The sequence below is a fragment of the Falco peregrinus genome, chromosome 4, assembly GCF_023634155.1.
Source record: "Falco peregrinus isolate bFalPer1 chromosome 4, bFalPer1.pri, whole genome shotgun sequence".
Classification (NCBI taxonomy): Eukaryota; Metazoa; Chordata; class Aves; order Falconiformes; family Falconidae; genus Falco; species Falco peregrinus.
This window is the reverse complement of record NC_073724.1, coordinates 117,955,673-117,974,895: the sequence shown is the minus strand read 5'-3', so window position 1 is coordinate 117,974,895 and position 19,223 is coordinate 117,955,673. Positions and strand designations below refer to the sequence as shown.

The 19,223-nt window shown below is 45.6% G+C and overlaps 1 protein-coding gene across 3 annotated transcripts in view; it reads right to left on the bottom strand.

The window, feature by feature from the left end:
• Positions 1 to 19,223, bottom strand: part of PAK1 (p21 (RAC1) activated kinase 1) — a 73,567-nt gene that overhangs the window by 41,028 nt on the left and 13,316 nt on the right. For 2 of the 3 annotated variants that reach the window (XM_055802300.1, XM_055802296.1), the window contains exon 2: positions 6,046 to 6,124. The exons of the other annotated variant lie outside the window; for it this stretch is intronic. The gene's annotated coding sequence lies outside the window, so the exon portion shown is untranslated. The remainder of the gene's footprint in view (positions 1 to 6,045; positions 6,125 to 19,223) is intronic. 3 annotated transcript variants of the gene reach the window in all.

Below are 19,223 nucleotides of genomic sequence, written 5' to 3'. Positions count from 1 at the left end.
TTCTGCAGCTAGCACACTATAATTCCACCTCTCGCCTTTGCAGTAACAGCTCTGTTCGCTATAAATCTGATACAAACAGGGCAGTCAGTTTTGGAAACGGCTGTTTCACAGCCCACAAGAAATTTCAGAGCATTGGTCTCCGAGCATCCCCAGGAGGAATGCATGGGGCTGCGCTTCCCAAACCAATTTTGCCCCAGCCACTTCACGGCATTTACAACCTGCCTCACGTAAGTGCTGCCTCCATCTTTGCTGAGGCTCACATTTGTACACCCACTGCAGCACAACCCACACTAACTCCCCCTTGCCTGTTCTTACACTCCTCACAGAGCGACGTGGTGAAGTGAAACACACTGGCTGCAAGAAAGGGCATCCTGCAAATCATTCCAAAACAGACCATGACCTGGTGGCTTAAGTGAACTGTCTCCTTTGCAAGTATGAGGTTGCTTCCTCCACTCTTTCTTTCCAGCCGCATCCTTCGAGCTGAGTTTCCCTCCATTCCTAGTTATTCTCATACCGCTGGTATTTGCAGGTGCTGATTCACAGCCACCTGAGATATGCACATTTGGCTGCTTTTATTTTTAAGGAAAGTTACTTTGGGCTCAAAATAACTTGTTTTTCTGTGAATACTCTTCAGTATCTATCTAGTTTTATCTGAGGATAAAGTAGTCCTCTTCAACAAAAGCGTCCAAGTTTTATCATTCTCTGTTGCTCTATTAAAATCTAAAACAGACATTCAAATTTGTGGCCTGCCATTATGCTTCGTCCCTTTTAGCTTTAAAAACAGAAGTTGGATTTGAGCCTAACATATATTCTTTAAACTAAAATATATTCTTCTATCATGGTGTGAATATACATCCCCATAGGTGAAACTTCCCCTGAGGGTTTCAACCCTTAATACAATTAAAAATCTGGAAATACCTAATGCTTTGTTTCTGACAAAGCTGAACCTAGACATCTCAAAAAGAAGTGGTCAGATGCCAAATCATTACTTTTTGAAATGGGCTCTCAAAAAGCAGCCCCGAGCAGATCAGCCCACAAGTCTGTCATTTCAAAATCCACAGACAGCTTCTGTCTAAGACTCAAGATGATATACTGTCTCCAGCCCCTCTCTGCTGGCTCCTAACCTGCTCTCCCCCATGGAACATCTGTGTTCTGGATATTTCCTTGGAGATTCGTTAACTGCTGCTTCCTCAAAGGCTGAGATTACTGGCATTTTTCTCAGACTACATTTCTAAGCATTTGAAAGACCTGTCAGGACAGATAAATAAATAAATAAATACAGAAAAATATAAATTCATCATCCTGTCTGTCAAGACACAGCAGGTAAAGAGAAAACCGAAGTTTAGGCTAACGTCTTTAAAGACCATTTTCTGCCTTGCCTGCCTGTATATCATTTACATAGCATTTCACACTCACACTTAATGTCAGTGTCCTCTGAGGGATAGAGTGAATTTGAATATTGGTATCTCTAATTTGGGAGGCAATTAGGCCAATAACAACAATCCAGAGCTGAATGTATACTCAAAACAATCTATTTAGCATTCTATTTTAATTAAAAAAATCAGTCAAAATAATCCTGTTATCCCTGAGGATTGCTTTAGGCACGGTTCCAACCCTGCACATCTTTCTTTTAATCTTTCAGTTCCACACACAGAAAGTGATTGAAAAAACACTGTAGACTACTGGAATGGTTCTTTCTGTACACAAGTTCCTCTCCCAGTTGGAGAGCTCAGGAAGACAGAGAAATAAAATTGCCCAATGCCAATCAGCCACTTGCTAAGCCAGTTTAAAAAAAAAAAACAACAAACAACAAAAACTAAAAGAAAACCAATAAAATAAAAGCAGTATACACCTGAGGCCAATAAACACAGTTTCCCCATTCTTTGCCCCACTACCTGCAAATGTCATGTCAAAGGGCACCTCTTATTTCCTCGTATTTCCACCCTTTGCCTCCCTTGTCGAAAAGTAACATGTGCAGCTGTAGAAGAGGTGCAATTTACATCTTTTTTATTTAAAAAAAAATTGATTTCAAAAAACATCTTTCATTTCTGGATTTGCTCTCACACGCTCGGTGGGGCCCTGCTGCATAACAAGCATTTTATCCATAGGAGACAGCAGCAGCACAAGCCAGCGCAGCTGCCAGCACCAGTTACCTGCACATAGCACCCCACTGGGGCCCATGGGGAGGGGGCAGAAGGAGCAGGGCAGAGGCAGAGCGTGCAGTACAGTAGAGAGCACGTACATATGTACATGTGTATGTACACACATATACACACGTGTGTGCATATCATTTGCACCACCCAAGTAACTCATCTTGCTTACTCCCAGACAGCACGTATGCACCATATGACCATTTATAAAATCATTTCTAAAATACCGGTGGAGACCAGTGACAAGTGGCATTCCCCAGGGCTCAGTGCTGGGACTGGTGCTGTTTTAACATCTTTGTCGGCAACATGGATGCTGGGATCTGGTGCCCCCTCAGTGAGTTTCCGATGACCCCGAGCTGTGCGGTGGGGTCGGCAGGCTGGAGGGAAGGGATGGCCCAGGGGGACGCTGACAGGCTGGAGAGGTGGGCCTGTGTGAACCTCATGGAGTTCAACGAGGCCAAGTGCAAGGTCCTGCACATGGGCTGGGGCAGTCCCAAGCACAAATATGAAGACAACAACTGCCATGGAGACAGGCTGGGAGAGCTGGGCTTGTTGAGCCTGGAGAAGAGAAGGGTCCAGGGAGACATTAGAGCAGCCTTCCCCTATCTGAAGGGGCCAACAAGGACGCTGGAGAGGGGCTTTTTACAAGGGCATGCAGTGATAGCACAAGGGGGAATGGCTTTCAACTGAAAGGGGGGAGATTTAGGTTGGACATGAGGAAGAAACCCTTCCCCGTGAGGGCGGCGAGGCGCTGGCCCAGGCTGCCCAGAGCAGCTGTGGGTGCCCCATCCCTGGCAGGGCTCAAGGCCAGGCTGGACGGGGCTGGGAGCAGCCTGGGCTGGGGGGAGGGGGCCCTGCCCAGGGCAGGGGGACTGGAACCAGATGATCTGCAAGGTCCCTTCCAACCCCAACCATCCTAGGAGTCTATAATAATTATCCTCAAGTGATATGAAATACTTTAAAAAAAATATTAAAAAAAAAGAGCTGTAAAAAGTTATAAAGCACAATAGACAGCTCTGAATTCGTATTGTTTGGTATTACGCCTTGCCTAGTTACTTCTGTACATATGCACACACCAGATCTTGTTTCTACTAACTGGAATTTGTATTAATTTAAAAAATAAACAAACCAACTCCCCAGAGGCATATAAACAGGGTTGTTGCCCAGTTCCATGTGGACCTCACGCACACAGGTTACTCAGCCACTACCACTCACTATATTGGCATATGCTTAGGAATTAAACAAGAAAAGTAAACAATGCCGCTTCTTGAGTCCACTTCCTCTTCCAAGACACTTGTGGGAGAGAGGGCCGGGCAGCTCAGAAAGGTTAACCTCACAATTTCCCTTCAGACTTGTGCTGGAGAAAAAAAGAGATTCAAGATCTTCCAACTCCAGAAATAAAAATCCCCCTCTGCAGAAGTTTTACTCTACCAGGTCAACGCACAGAAGGCAGCGGTGGGTCCCCAGCCCTCTCCTTCACCACTCCTTATCCTACTGAGCCCTCAAGTCTGCAAAACTTGAACTCCAAATGCCTCTGGCTCATTGGGAGGTGGAAAAGGTGCCAACAGACAAAACTAATAAAGTTCCTAAACCACTTGGACTATCTTCACATTCTTTGTTTTTAGCATTTGAGCATAGAAGCCCAAGGAGCTGGTGGGTAGAAAAAGGTTTCACTCATCCTGGAATTTAGTAGTAAGACTAAACTTCAGCTGTGAAGCTCTCTTGCCTCCTCCACTGCCTGCATCCCTCAAATACCACTGGGAAATCAGGTAGGATGGTTTCAGTGTGTCAATAGCCCACGTGATGATGATGAAGTGGGAAGGTTTTCTTCATTACAGGCTTTCCACAGCGTAACACTTTGAGAAAGTCTGTCTGAAGAGACAAAAGCTCATTCCTTGCTGCTAGGACAGGGCGTAGAGCCAGGGCAGCCTCCGTAAATCTGTAGAGATGGTGGGTAAATGTTTCTCTTCCTCTCCCCACCCCCAAAAGAACCAACAGTTGTAACAGCTTTTAGATCTTTACACTCCAGAAGAAAATCATCACAGAGCAGCAAGGTCTTAGTTTAACCTGGCAAATATCTACAGTACAGAGTCAGAAAGCCAAAGCAACTTAGATTTGCCTGCAGGCAGGACTAAGCACCACCACCCAACACCGAACCATGCCAGAGGCCTGCAGGATCAGGACCACCGCCGCACACCTGCAGGATCAGGACCACCGCCGCGCTGCAGCTTGGTGGCCACTAGGGCCAAACCTCGTCTCACCTACACACACAAACCCAGCGCAGAATATTGTGGCGTGAGGCCGCAGGACCATACAGCAAGAAGCACCTCCGAAGACCCATGCAGCCATGTGAGTATAAAGCTGATGGAAGAGGTAATATTTGGTTTGGACCTTTTCTATACCATTAGCGCTTGCACTAATTACAATAGCCAACAGCAGCAGTCACTCTGATGGGAGGGCTGAACAAAAGTGACACAGCTGTCAACCACATTCAAAGAAGCAAATCCTTAAGAGTTCATGGGTTTGGGGCCAGAACACAACCCAGCCAGCAAGATACGTGGGTTTGCAGCTTTTCTAGGGCAGAATGCTTCAGAGAGTAAGTACAGCTGACGCAGATGTTAAAAAACTAAGCGTGTTTGCCTGGTTCTCAGGGGGATTTAAACAGCAGGTGAGTGGGGCTGGTCTGTGGGACATGACCCTTTTTTATTTCAGCTATTTAGATGCAAATTGTTCCCCCTCCCTCCCCCTCTCAACACCATCTGTTAGCCCAGAGGTTTAGAGTGTGCCTAGGGTGTAGAGGTTTTGGGGGAGGGGGATATAGATAAAGCATTGAGAAAATTTCAGTTGATGCCCATATTTCCCCTGGGGCACAGTTTAGGGGAGGAAAAAACCCCAACCCACCGTCACTCTGCAATACTATTAAATAACAAAAGGATTTTTCTCTCATACTGCCGCACTTTTCCTACCGACACCGTGGATATCCTACCCTAGAAAGCATTCCTTGTCCAGCTTTTGGCCAACAAGCAACGTCATATAGTGACACTTATAGAAGGTTGCTATGGTGTTAGCACAGGGCATGAGCTGGCATTGCAGGAAGTATCAAAGAGCCAAGGAATTAAAGTCTTAAATAATAATGATGAATTCCTTCACTACAAGGCACAGTATTAAATGTTCTTTTACTGCTAGGGAAGCTACCTCGTCTCTGTCTGATTTTTCCCAGTGAACAGCAACGTACTTTCCAGAACTGTTGAAACACTTCACGAAGGGCTCTGGATTCTCCGTAAAGGAAAGATTATGGGTGATAGCACAGAGTGCACTTTCAGGAAGCTTGACGATGAAGCAGTATTGGGAGGGGTGGCTGACAGACCAGATGGGTGTGCTGCCACTCGGAGGGATATTGGACAGGCTGGAGAAACAGGCCAACACCAACCTTGTGAAGTTCAACAAAGGAAAATGCAAAGCCCCGATGCTCGATGCTCGGGAGGAATAATCCCAGGCATCAGCACAGATGGGAGCCAAGAGGCAGAGAAACAGCTGTGCGGAGAAAGACCTGGGAGTCCTGGTGGACATCAAACTGACCATGAGCCTCCACAGTGCCTTTGCAGCAGAGAAAGTCGGCAGCATCTGGACCGCATTAGGAAAGACACTGCCAGCAGGTGAAGGGAGGTGATCCTTCCCTCTGCTCGGAGCTAGTGAGACACATCTGGAGAGCTGGGTCAAGTGCTTGCCTCCCCAGTACAAGAGAGACATGGACAGACTGGAGAGAATCCAGCAAAGGTCCACGAAGATGATTAATGGACTGCAGCATCCGACATATGAGGAGAGGCTGAGAGCTGGGACTGTTCAGCCTGCAGAAGGAAAAGCTCAGGGGGATCTTGTAAATATGCATAAATACCTGATGGAGATGTAAAGAAGATGGAAGCAGGCTCCTCTTGGTGGTATCCAGCAACAGGACAAGAGGCAATGGGCACAAACTGAAATACAAGAAATTCCACTTAAACATAAGAAGTTGGGGGGACGGACACGACAACAAAACACAAAACAAAAAAACAGAAACAAGAACTTTTTTCCTGGGATAGAACCAAACATACAGAATGGGTTGCCCAGAAAAATCATGGAGTTTCCATCCTTGGGGGTGCTCAAAACCCCACTGGGCGTGCCTCTGAACATGCTGCCACCACTGTAAGTGGGGAGCTGGACTAAACTACCCACTGAGGCTCCTGCCAACCTCACCAGTTTCACAATTACAAGCCGCACAGAGTGGCAGGGAGGCTCTAAAGGAAAGAGATATGCAACATCACTCAAACAACTTATCTGAAGCAAGTGGTTTTAGACAAACAGCCTCCATGGCCCCAGTTCAGTGATGAAGAAAAATTACAAGAGGTGGTAAGTGACAACCTTTAGCAAAACAAAACCCAAAAAACAGTGGAAGAGCTGCGATCAGTGAACACCCTTATTTTGAGCTTTAACATATGCAGTACAGTCCTGATACTTGAGAGATGCAAGCTCTTGTTCTGCTTCTCACAGAAACCTCATTTATGATCTTGGAGACACAAGAGCCAGGGAAAGCGTGAGTACTTCTTGTTTGCTTTGCCCTCCTGCAATCAGTCAATCACCTCTTTCAAGGAAAGGCAATTCACGTGTTACAGCGCAGGCATCATGAAAAAAAATCCCTTTCAGGTGCTTCTGCAACTTCAGTTGCCATAAGAAACACATCCTCAGTTTAAAAAAAAAAAAAAAAAAAAAAAAAAAAAGAAAGAAAAAGAGAATTGTGTATGCAGTCCCTGATGGGAGGGTAAAGGGGGGCAAGGAAGGATGGCAAAACCCTTCCTTCCCCTTGGAGCCCAGATGATGGGACAGAAGAGCTCTCCCTAACTTTAAGTACAGATAGGCAGAGACCACCTTAGAGGAAGCAGGGAAGGAAGAAAAAGCGTGGGCTTCGGAGCCTCAACCGCAGCTGAGCAAGTCCTTAGTTCAAGGCTGACACCAAGACAGGTTCAGGCAGACTTTAATGATGGTGCTCCATGGAGGTGAAGGAAAGGAGCTCTTAATTTCAGCTGGGAAGACTTTCTGCCAGACAAGGTTTACACAGCAACATTTTTTAAAAAGTTTTTGGGCCTTTTTCTTTTTTTTACTGTTGGGATATTGTTTTGGTTTGTTGAATGTTGCCAACACAAACACTTTCCTCTTTCTTGCACAGCCAGAAGAGGCCAGAACAACATATGATCTCAACTGTATGGTGACAGGAACCTCAGGTACCTACTTCCAAACTATTAACATCTAAAATATATGCAATTCAGTATCTCTTACTGGAAAGCAATATTCTGACAGTTACAGGCATTTCATAGAAACATTTTTTTAAAAAAAAATAAATTATCTGAACAAATAAATCTAATAAATTTGTGCTGATATTTTGAAAGAATTTAAAGTTTTCATTTTAAAATAAAAGCAGTTGTATTTTCTCCATTTATGAAAAACAGTTTTCAGAACATTGGCATTTCCCCTACACGATGAGAGTCATCTTTATATGCTGCTCTAAATCACCAGCTCATTTCTGTTTCCAGGTCTCTGGCACGTCACCAGCATTACTGAGAATCTAAAGAACAGTTACTGGAAATGTTTTTATTTAACTAACTTCGTGTTCACAAAGCACATGTATAAATTTTAAGGGCTGCAATCCTGCAGTTTGATCTGTGCTATAAGATACAGGCATCAATTTTCAGTCTCCTTGACTTTAAAAAGATAGAAAGGTCACCTGTGATAGCTAAGAGGTACTTGGCCTTAATGCCAGCAAGCCACCCACTGAAAACAGTGGGAGTTTGGCCTGAATTAGGATTTCAGGATTTATCCCATAATGCCCCGTAACACTTCCCACACAGCACTACCTGACAGCTTTGGAAAATTGGCAAAATGTGAAGGACCTGCTGACAACATCCGAGATGAGGTTTCCAAGGCTATATTTTATAATTATTGAATTCAACCAATACCTGTTTGCATATGCATATAACTCTCACAATTCCACAGGGGTTTTAGCATGCTGATTTTAAAAGCAGTGGCTAAAAACACATCTCCAAAAGCTACTCAATGCCCAACTAACCATACTTTTAAAAGCAAAAAACCCACAAAGCAGGTGCATCCAGGACGTCACTTAACTTGTGCATAATCCCCCAGCTTTGGTTCGCTGCTGTTTTTTGTGATTAGGTAAGTAACACCAACAACAGATAGATGCTTTTCTAGAATGTCTTTCCAGCACCACCTCCCAAATTGCCATCTTCTCCCACAGATACCTCTAGAACAGCCCTACAATAACTACTGACTTCCCCAGCATGACCTGGGGCAAGGTGGATGGGTTTACAGCCAGGACACATCAAGGTCTGAGAGCCAATTGCTGTCCACACGGTGCCTTTGTGCCCAGATCTAATGGCAGGGATGCTCAAGAAACCAGTCTGCTACTGGTTGATGGTCTTTCCCATCCCTGTTCCACACTCTGATCTGGTCACTATTTCCTTAATTAAGTTGAACATTTCCCCTGAGGTTCAACCTAATCAGACCATCCTGCAGGGAGCCAACCAACAGCCAGGTCACATATTCCACAAGCCCAGGGCTTCATACAGTATTGCTGCTCTGAACAGGGGACCTGGCGCCTGCCCAAACTGAAGTCACCAGTTTCACTGACAACAGCACAGGGTTTGCAGCATCCAGTTCTTACATGGATCCTTTATTTGGATCCCTGGATGCAGCAGGGGCTTGCACATGACAGGATCAACACCTACGGTGTAAGTCAGATCAGATCCCTATGAAAAAAATAAAAAATCAAGGCAGCAACTGGGACACAATACATAAGGATTCGGTGCAGCCTCTGTAGCAGTCGCAGCAGCCCCCTGACAACCAACAGAAAAAAAAAAAACCAGAGAAAAGAAAAAAGTTTCAAAGGTATCCAATGGAAAGCAGGCCTTTCAGGGATTGAAACACGACTCATTTTGGAGCAAGAGTCAAACTAAGCACACAGGCTGCTGAAGAGACCAGACAGGTTCCAATTTAAAACAAATTACAAGAAGACTTCCACGGATTAGGTGGTATGCTTGCGTTTTACCATGAAACTGGTCATTTTCTTAAGATGATCTAAACGCAGGAGAAGGCAAGAAGCCTGACTCAAAGGGGGGAGGGGGGGAGAAAAAAAGCAGCCAAAAAAATCCCATAGTTGTCATGTTTATGACTTATGTTTTCTAGACAGGAAATCTTTGGAGCAAGCAAAAGCCTGCCTGCCCTCCACTTCATAAACTCTTGATATTACAATCACATACTTAAAATATTACCTTCTTGAATGATGCAAATTAAAAAGCATAAGTAATTCTCTGACATACTACTGAAAACCACACACCAACATGAAATAGCAATTTATTGCATGCAAGTCCATTAAACTATTACTTACAGTGTAATAAACAGCAGCCACACAAGATACCACTGTCACCACGGAGCAGAAACCCTAGGGAATTCCTCACCCCTGGCCCTGGGAGTTTGAGTGAGAGAAGCTGAACTGCTCCTGCTTGGAGCAGGGTTTAGTCCCCCAGAAAGACTGCAGTACCTCAGCTAACACAGCAATTGTCCCGTAATTAACATGCATGCTTTATAGGCAATAAAACAAAAGGGACCCTTAACTTCAAAAGTTTTTTTTAAGGCAAAAGCAGTGGAAAGTTTTTCAAATGATGACTGTGAAAGGACAAAGAGAGGAGACAACTGTGACGGACGATGGTCATGGGAGACCAGGGTTCACAGGCCATATCGACAGCAGTTTGATTTTCGCAGAGGGAATGTGGTTACCGACCACTCAGAGAGCCCTGAATGAGAAGGCAGGCTGGCAAGCCAGAACAAGACACCCAGCTCTACAGGCTAGACAAAAGCTTGGGTCTCTGAGGCTTTTTATTTTTTCCTCCTCTTCCAGAGTTAAAACTGGGATGCCATCAGTTCCTCTTTCCCAAATGGAATGCCCTCTGAGAGCAAACCAGATTTCAAAGCTTTCTAACAACCACACGGAACACGCTGCCAGAGCTTGCTGCTTCCATCTGAGCATTCAGGACATCTGCAGCATGGTCTTGGGATCAGGGCACAGCTACAGTTGGATATTGTCCAGGGGTATTTTAGGAGAATGAATCAAATTGCCACACAAACGTAATTGCCAAGTTTCAGTCTAATGTTACAGCAATTTTTTTTCGACATGTTTTATTTCAGAGGACAGACTGGTGAACTAATATTTTGTTATCAGTATGTTCAAGTCCTCTAACGCAATGTCCATATCTTTGGTAAGGGATAGGATTCCTTTTCCTTCTACTTTTGATAAGAGAAAGCACTACAAATTCTTTGTCCAGCCTGGAAAAAAAGATTTGGATAGACTGAGTTTAAGGCAGTCAGAGAGAGAGAGTCAGTGAGAGATGCAAAGTAGTATTCTTGAATGACCTATTCCCTCCCAAAATCCACAAATTTGGAGCAGAGGATGTTTGGTCCTCTGCTTTTTCTTCCAGGAGTCCCTTCAGAAAGCCAGCCTGCAAGACATTCGCTGAATATCTGATCACTGCATTACTTGATGCTTTCAATTCTTGCAGCCCACACAGAGCCAAATCATCATCTGGGAAACAAGGTTTCCCTGCTTCCAATGCCACAGTATTTAAGAGGTCAAATTCTGACCCCTTCTGAAAAGGCTGCCCAGAAAACATGCGCAAGATTAGCACATTTCTGTGCTCCCATCACCAAATCGCTGTCCACCCAGCTCTTGTCCAGTGCAAGACTCTGTTTCCGAGCCTTGGAGGCATCTCGCAGCACCTCAGAGAACCCAAATGATCTGCGTGCACTAACATGCATTTGGACCATCTGTTAAACCCACAAGGCATCCACCGTCAGAACTGTAAAGAGTGGGGAGTCACTGGTAGGTAGCAAGTACGATTTCCTCTTCACTATTTCTTTTAAAAAATGTTTTGGTCCCAGTTACCACGGAACTGGAAAGTCACTTAAAGAGGACTTTTTGCTCACAGCGCCACATGAGATTTCAGGTATCAGAGTAAGGCTGAGCTATCCAAAATCCAAGTCGTTTGTCCACCCTGTTCCCATTACAGAGCTGGGAACTCCATAAGGCTCTCCAGGCTGGATGACAGCACCTTCTCCACCAGACAAAGCTTCCTGAACATAGGGTTAGAATCTGCCACTACTTGATAGATGTGACTGGGGGATCAACCCCTACTCATGGTTTGTTCAAGGTGTTCATTTAAATCAAAGCAGCCACCTCTAGGAGCAAAGACTGAAAAAAATATTTTTGCTTACAGAGCAAGAATCTGCTTTAGTAGAATACTGAGTTGGTTGGACTGTACTACCATGTGAACTGTGCCTCTTCAGGATTTCAGAGCAAACAAATCCACAAACTTTTAATCCAGAAAGTGAGAAGATAAAAGAGATTTATTTAAAGAGATTACAGACCCCTAAACCAGTTACAAAAGCCATGTCATTCTGTAACACTGTTCACAAGAACTGAGTTCAACCTTCCAAAACCTGTCATTCTGCGTTATTGTATTTTTGAACTTGAGAGGGCTGTACCCCAGCACCGAGCTTCAAGCCTAACAGCCTCTTTGTATGAAGATGACTGACGGTAGCAAAAAAATCAAGTTAAGGAGTGTGAAAAGTGGCTTCAGATCTATTTAGCAGGTGTGCGATTCCAAACACCAGCTTGATAACTAGCATCCACAGACACAGGAGGCACCAACCATAACTCAAAGGAGGGATGGGTCCCAGTCTACAGTCACATGGAAGCACCAAAAATCCATGGTTTTTTTCCTCCAACTCTCTTAAGTTCTTCCAGGGATTCGAGAAAGGAGAGAAGGGCTCTATTATTGCTCTATTCTACTTTGCACGGGATTCCCTGAAAGTAGAAATTCCCCCCTTCCTCTTACCTTTTAGCATGATCTTCAAGCAGGAAGATGTATTTTAAAGAGAGCTCGAGTCTGAATGAACCACACCTTCCTACTCCACAAGCGAGACAAAGTGCTCCAAAGTCACGCTCTGTGTAGTGACGGAAACAAAGATTTCTATCAATTTCCTCAGAGCCCTGCAGAGTCGATGAAAATCATTTAATTATCAAGTCACGAACACCACTGACCCCCTGGAGCCTCATGGGCTTGGAGCAGTTTCTGAAGAGCAAGCCACACTTCTGGAGGTGACCCCCCGGCCTCGAGCAAAAGCACTGTTGGCTGGAGCTGCAACGATCCAAAGCGACGGGCTAATGACAGCATCGCTTGAGCATAATCTGTCCTGCAGGACAACCGTTACCGCTTCCAGGTCCCAAGAGAATTCTACTAAGAGATATCAGAGGAAATATTTTTGCAGAAATCCGCTCACACACACAAAGGTGGAGAAGGAAACAGCACAAAGCTCTCCAACACGACCTTGCTTGCTCTTGTGCTAGTTACAGAAATCCACGGTAGCCCAGACTTCAGCATAAACATTAGCCACTCAGGTACGTACCCTGGGCTCCAGGCAGCTCGACACATCTGCCCGTGCTCCAAATACACCTCTGATGGCAGTGCAGACTGAGCCCCAGAGACAAGCCGAGACCCAGGTGACAGAGATTCCAACATGATAGCGCTATTTCAACAGAAGCTCGAGCACAGCCCCAGTTCCCTCTAAAAATGAAAGGCTTGGTGGGACAATTCATGTGATTAAGGCTACACAAAGCCTTGAGACATTTGCTGGGTCACGATCCAGCTGATTCTAAGAATCTGTATGCAGGCTGTTTACCCAGAAATTAACCTACTGCCTTGGTAAGTGTTGCTTAATTTAGAAGAGTGATTACTTACAGCACCTGCTGCTAGCCTTACAGTCTTTGATATGCCAGCTTCTCCAAAATTAATGCTAAGTGTTCTAAAATTATTTACAGAAGTAATTAAGGAAAAGACTAAAAAAAGAGCGCTAAATGTATAACGTAACAATCAGTTGGGTTATCAGCAGCAATTGAAACTGTAATTTCCAAAGCAAACAGCATGAGTTAAGGCAGCCTGAGCTGAAGTCCTGCAGTCGGTCCCTGCAGCAGACTCAGCCAAGTGTAACCGCAAACACATTGCACAGGCTACACACACCGGTGTTACATGCAACACACCGCCTCAGGAGAAGCTCCACACAGCAGGAGAACCTTTCCAAAGAGGTGTCCTGCCTGTAAAGCCACATTACCTATAGGCTTTAAATCTAAAGCCTAATACACAGGAGCCTTGTCATGCAAGTGTAGCGTCTTTTGGAGTAATTGAGTGCTGAGGTCAGCAGGCAATAGATGGAGGAAGAAAAGGGAAGAAGGGAGAGCTGAGGAACTGGCTCAGTTCTCAAGGCCTTACTCCTCCTCTAGAAGCTTCTGTTCACATCTACAAAGGGGGACTCAGAAGTCCACGGGCCCCGATGGGATGCACCCATGAGTGCTGAGGGAGCTGACAGGTGTCTTTTTGTGAGGCCAGTCTAGATAATTTTTTATCAATCATGGGGACTGGGAGAAGTGCCCACAGACTGCAGGAAAGCAAACATCACTCCTAATCTTCAGCGAGGACCCAGGGAACTACAGGTGGGCCTACAGGAACCTCATGAAGTTCAGGAAGGAGAAATGAAAAGCGCTTCATCCAGGGAGGTACACCTCCAGGCTCCTGAATATGCTGGGGGTTACCCAGCTGGAAAGCAGCTTGGCACAAAAGGACCTAGGGGTGCTGGTGGACACCAAGCTGGACACGAGCCAGCAATGGGTCCTTGCAGCAAATGGCATCCTGTGCTGCATTGCAGAAAGTCCTGGTGACAGATCAAGGGAGGTGATCCTTCCCCTCTGCTCAGCACTGGTGAGGCCACACCTGGAGGGCTGTGTACAAGGGAGCCCAGCACGGGACAAGAGAGACATGGGCAGGCTGGAGAGGGTCCAGCAAAGGGCCACGAAGATGCTGAGGGGACTGGAGCATCTTCCCTATGATGAAAAGTTGACAGAGCTGGGACCGTTCAGCCTAGAGGAGAGAAGGCTTGGGGGAACCTCAATGTACATCAATACCTGCAGGGAAGGTGCAAAACCAACAGAGCCAGGCCCTTCTCAGTGGAGCCCAGTGCCAGGGGCACAAACGGAAACACAGAAAGGTCCCTCTGAACATCAGGAAACACTTTTTTACTGTGAGGGTGACCAAACACTGGCAGAGATTACCCAGAGAGGTTGTGGAGTCTCCTTCCTTGGAGATATTCAAAAGCCACCTGGACGCAGTCCTGGGCAAATGGCTCTGGGTGACCCTGCTTCAGCAAAGGGTGTTGGACCAGATGACCACTGCAGATCCCTTCTACCTTCAAGTGGCCTGTGATTCTGTGAAGACACATACCTAAAGGCATACCGGTATCAAGAAAAGCTCTTCCCATAATTTCAAGAGGCAGGGCAAACCTTCACCTTAATTTCAACTACTGAATGTATGTTTCACTCCGTTTGAAAAACAGTGACATTCCAGTAATGGTAACTGAGACGTTGGATGCTTCCTTCCAGGGAAAGGAAGAGTTCAGAATTAAATATGGAACCCTTTCCCACACAGGTCTGTCTCAGACAAGAGTCAGTCCACTCACTCATGTCCACGTAAGTTGGAAGCAATTCAAGTTTGGGGGCTTATTTCTGTTCCTAATCAAGACAGAAGTTATTTGCAAAAGTTCAGCTGGGATCTTAAAACCTCCTTCATGCATTCAGAAGGACTTTTTCAGCAGCTTGAAAACATCTAACAGACTATGCCTGCTTCCTCCCCTGACCCATATATATCAATGTAGAAAAGCTGCAAGTGGCCAAAAAGGTTTGCCTTTTAGGAGATGGAACAAAGCACATAACATTCCTGTCTGAGTGCAACAAAAACAGTTTGAACAAGGTTTCAAAAGGTCGCAGTCGTTACAGCCTCCCAGAACTAGAGGCACCCAGTTACAATTCAAGCTACGCAGCTCATCTCTTTCAAGCCCAAAAGCTTAGCTAAGTTAGCAGGTCTTTTGGGGACACTAAGCAGAGTATTGGAGTGCCTCAACTCCAGACACTGGCTGTATCTGAAGCCAAAAAAAACAGAAGTCAAACTCACAAGTACTGAGGTTTAGCAGATCTATGCGATCTGTGAGGGCAAAAAGCTCACTTCACCCATTATTTCACAGCTGTGCAGCAGTCCAGAAAGCATCACACTTCACATTTATTATTCCTTTGGATGTTCTTACGTCTTTGCTTGTGGCTTATGTATTCAAGTGTCTTCTAATCTGTGCAGCTTTCTAAAAGAACCAGCTATCTGCTGTTTCTCTGCATAATGAATTAACAAAGGCTTGGAATAAAAAAAATACCCTGAAACTGTTTTCAAAGGGAAAATGAGCAATGGTTTCTGCAGGAAAGGGTAATACTCCCCCAACCCCTCGGCCAACTTTTTCTGCTTACACTAGGGGCTCATAAAATTTCAGGATCTTCTTCTAAATTTTAAGCAATGCACAGAAAATCACTCCTCCAGAAAACACTACTTGGTGACAAAACGTTACTGATGTGGGTGAAGAACAGCTTCTTCTGGGTAACACAGAATACCTGAACGTGCCCAATAGCTCCACTACCCATGTATAAACCGAGGACACTAAGTGAGCTGAGAAAGTTCACACATTTACAGCAGAGGAGAAACACCATGTGGGTTTCCAGACTTCTGTCCTGTCCTGCTCTGGTTCCGAGTTTTCTGCTGCCACCCTCCAACCCCCTGTGACTTTTGCAAGCGACTCCAGAGCAAGGCAGAGAGCAGGGATCTGCCAGCTGCGGCAGGCTGCCAGGGAAACTGCTGGCTCTGGTACCACACTCAGAATGGAAACAGCGCAGAGAGAGTGGAGCAGGAGCTGGCAGTGCTTGCCATCCTCGCCCATCTCCTGTGCAGCCTCCCCCCATCAGGAACATTGGCACTGCTCACTCTCTTTTTCCTTTCCTCCTGAATAAACCTCACAGGTTTGTTCCTGGTTCAAACTATCAAGTGATTACAACACTTCATCCTGCTTGCTGCAGGGCCCGAGTGGCATGAAGCAGAGATTTTGATCACTGGTCCTGGCATAGTTTATGCTGTTCTTGTTCTGACCACCTATACCAGGGATGGAATTTTCATTTCAGGACCCTCTCTCTGGAAAACCATTTTGTCATCAGAAATTTCTCTATACTCTCTGCACTCTGACATGCTTAAAGCCCTCAGCACACCCTCTCAGATTTACATAGAGTCATAGAATGGTTGAGGTTGGAAGGGACTTTAAAGACCAGCCAGTCCCACCCCCCTGCCAGGGGCAGGGCCCCCTCCCCCCAGCCCAGGCTGCTCCCAGCCCCGTCCAGCCTGGCCTTGAGCCCTGCCAGGGATGGGGCACCCACAGCAGCTCTGGGCAGCCTGGGCCAGCGCCTCGCCGCCCTCGTGGTAAAGAATTTCTTTCTTATATCTAATTTAAATCTAAATCTCCCCCCTTTCAGTTGAAAGCCATTCCCCCTTGTCCTGTCACTGCATGCCCTTGTAAAAAGCCCCTCTCCAGCGTCCTTATCGGCCCCTTTAGGCACTGGAGCTGCTCTAAGGTCTCCTTGGAGCCTTCTCTCCTGCAGGCTGAACAAGCCCAACTCTCTCAGCCTCAACATGACTGACATGGCCCTTGTTCCCCGCTTCCCCCATGTGACACCCGACTGAATCTCTGCTGACCTCCCCTAGATGCACATGCCCCAACCTAAGCACTCACCCCACAGCAAGGCACACCCAAGTTGTGACATGACCGTCAGACTCCTCTCTGCCTAAAGTGAAAGTGCACTCATTTCCATCACTCCACTGAACACCTGAAGAACATCTATTCCAGGCAGTTTGTCTTTGCCCCATCTCTGCTGATCTGGTCCTCCGAAGTGTTTCCTCCTCTCATAGGAGACTGATGGCTGATGCCCATCAGCTCCGTACAACTGCAAAGCCCCAGCATCACTGGTTACTTCCCATCAGTTTTAAGTCCAAATACTTTTCAGACTGACGGCAAGAACTGCCACTTCAATAAAACATTAAACAGTTGAGCATCAAAAGTTTCCTCCGATTCATGTAAGACAACAACTTATTTTGACAAGAGAACCCAAATATCTAGATATTCTCTAGAGACAGCTCTCAGGGCAAAGAACAGAGGTATAACAAAAGCAACATGGACATCACTCAGTGACATTGGTGTTTGAGCCTGGCTTAACACAGTAAAAAGGAAAGGTATCTGCCCTTTGTATCACTGGATAAAACAAACAGACATGCCGAAAACTCTCCAGGGTTTTTACTTCAGAAATTGCTGGCCACCACCAGGTTCAGCAGGACACCACAAGGTCGCAACTGTGCAGTCTATCAACAATTTAGTTTCTTCAACACTACACTGAGACTTTGATAACAGGGTAGTAAAACTACCACCAGTACATAAGACTTGCTGAAAGGGATGCTCACTTCAGCCACTGTAAACAAGCACCAGATGCTAACAACCTGCCAGGGTTTACTCAAATAATTAATTAGTATCTTTACAGAGTTTGTGGTTTGGTTTTCATATTTCTCTTTGTGCACAGTGAAAGAGATTCTCTTTTATTTATATACCCTGCTGCCAGTACTGCAACAATAGAGTTTTAACACCTTTATTCCTTCTTTTTTCTTAAGAGAAAAACACTAAACAAACAGAAGACCATGCACATGCCCTGGATTTTCCCACCTTAACGGCACAGAAACATTTTACTCATCTGCTCCCTGTCCCTTCCAGGCTTTACAACTCAAATAAAATTTTAGTTGACAGCATGTAAAAAACAAAAACAAGGAATACACAACCAGCTCTAAAAGGTTGGTTTGTGACTTCCAGTGCAATTTGTTTTCATTCTCGAAGATTCAGAGAATCACCTTGACCCAATCCCACTAGCATTACTACTAAATCTGAAGCAACTCAACTGGGGGGGACCAGACTTTGATTGCAACATGCGCCCCTGTTCCAAAGAGGTGGGTGAATGGAGTGTTGCAATTAATACCCTGGCACCAGGCATAGTGGCAGAAGTTGTCTGAACCAGCACCAAGCCGTGGCTGAAAGGGCTTGGAAGCAGATTCACATCCCGTTTGATTATTCCCACTACAGGGACAAGAACCTCGGGCAGAGCTGCAGCTGCCACCCCTGTATCTGCCCAGAACCACAAGTTAGTGGCCCAAAATAAAGCTGTGAGAAGTCAGTCCCTTTGCATTGATTCAACCCCTCTGGCTGTCAGCCAGCCCAGAGCAAGTCCCACAGGTAGAGAGAACTGAAGAGAGATCAGAATCAGGCCTCCCATCAGTGAGGCAACCGATTTCACTGGCCTCTTCAGCAGTCCCTCAGGGCTGTTTTCACTCTCTCATGAGAATCTGGGATATAGTTATGTAAAACAGATTCCTCACCCTTAATTAAAATAAAGTTCACATGCACACCCTGCTGAAGGCAGCATTAAAAAAAAAAAAAATCACTCCTATGAGGGATAAGTCACTTATAATTAAAAAAAAATATCTCAGCATGCACACAAGGGAGTGTCTAACGCTTGCCAGCCACCTGGATAATCACTTCCTATGAAAAGCTGTGGAAGAGAGCCCTGGGGAAAGGAAGGGTCATGCAGACTCTCTTGCAAAGGCAATGCATGTAGGCTTTGCTCTGCACAGGCGAGTACCGCAAAGCCTGTTGTCACCAAATTCCACCTATTCTGAGGCCACAAGCACCAATTCTTCTCCACTACACTAGCATGCACTTTCAGCTATTTTAAAATCAAAGCTCATCTTGTTGTATCAAAAGTTCCCTGGCTGTGATAGCATGGGAGCTGATGGATGTTTCATACTCAGCTTTACCTGCTGACTTAATCATTTAAACCTCATCCACGTTCCTCCCCTCCTTCTCAAAAGGAAGAGTCCCAGCCATTTTAGCTCCTCCTTGGAAGGCAGCCCATCTCTTTGACCCTTGCAGCTGCAATACCACTGTGTCCTTTTGGAGATGTGGAGACCAGAACTGCACATCACATACAATATATGGGTGCAACAGTCATTTACACTGAAAGGAAAT